We start from the raw sequence: 1109 nt of genomic DNA on the forward strand, positions 1-1109 counted from the left end.
AATGTTTCTTGAGCACTTACTATTTGTCACGTACTTCTTAAAAGCCCTTAACATAGATTAACACAGTTAAGTCTCACAATAAAACTCTACAAAATGGATACTATTTGTACTTTCCTCAAAATAGTAGAGAAACATGACAGTGGAAATAAAATGTACATGGTGTTCTGGGAGTTAGAAGACCTGAGTTCAAGGTTTCAAAATCATTTTGTAAAATCATTTGGCAAAACAGATAAATCTATAAATTCTTTTTCTTGGAAATAATCTAAGATTCTATTTCATAGCTGAGATGTGAAATTTAGTATGACATAGAAAGCGAACCCTGGAATTCTCCAAATTCTTTTCTATTTCCAGGGTCATTCATAAAGAAACAATGATTCATTCATTCAAAACATTCTTGAGCACCTACAATGTACCATTACCAACGAATGGTTGTTGTGTCATTACATTGAGCCTTCTCATTTGTATTAGCTTTTCCCTAATTATTGCTAAAGTCTTACCTGAGGCAGATAACAGGCCAAAGAAAAGAAGAGCTAAAAAAAGGAAAGGAATCTTCATAGCAAGTCCTCTCAGAAGCAACTAAGTGTCTCAAAAAGATAAACCAAGGTAAACGGAGGTGATTTCAGGATCAGAATCCCTGTACTTCGAGACTTTCCTGGATGAGCTGGACCTAATATGACTTGGTCTTTCTTAGATTTGTGGGGATCCAACTCCTCATAACTCCTGTATACTTCCTATTTGTTTAATCATATTATGACATGCATAAGCCCTTATTACATCTTTATAACACTTTTTACTCATCCATGTCCCTCCTCACTGTCTCAGTGACCCACCAATAGGACTTAACTGGGAGGCCTCTTATCACTTGAAGGATCACTTGAGGGCTCCCTTAAAGTTGGCACTGCCTTTCCTGATGCCCACAGTACTCCCTCCCTACAGGAGCAGTGCTTTCCCTTACCTTACATATCTCTTTTCCTAGTGTGGACATCATGTTCACCAGTGGTGCCTTGAATATTCTTATCAGGTTGTTAGTAAATCTGAATCTTCACAGCCCCCAATCCACCTCCTCTCCTGCAGAGTCCAGCAAGCATTGCTGAAGATCATCGTGTTAT

At 38.1% G+C, this 1109-nt stretch overlaps 1 long non-coding RNA gene across 1 annotated transcript in view; it reads right to left on the reverse strand.

Moving 5' to 3' along the window:
• Positions 1-675, reverse strand: part of LOC121028084 (uncharacterized) — a 2461-nt gene extending 1786 nt beyond the window's left edge. The window contains exon 1 of the long non-coding RNA XR_005789059.1: positions 498-675. This is a non-coding gene — a long non-coding RNA (uncharacterized LOC121028084). The remainder of the gene's footprint in view (positions 1-497) is intronic.
• Between the last annotated feature and the right edge of the window lie 434 nt (positions 676-1109).

The sequence above is a fragment of the Herpailurus yagouaroundi genome, unplaced genomic scaffold (assembly GCF_014898765.1).
Source record: "Herpailurus yagouaroundi ecotype Mexico unplaced genomic scaffold, PumYag 100, whole genome shotgun sequence".
Taxonomy (NCBI): Eukaryota; Metazoa; Chordata; class Mammalia; order Carnivora; family Felidae; genus Herpailurus; species Herpailurus yagouaroundi.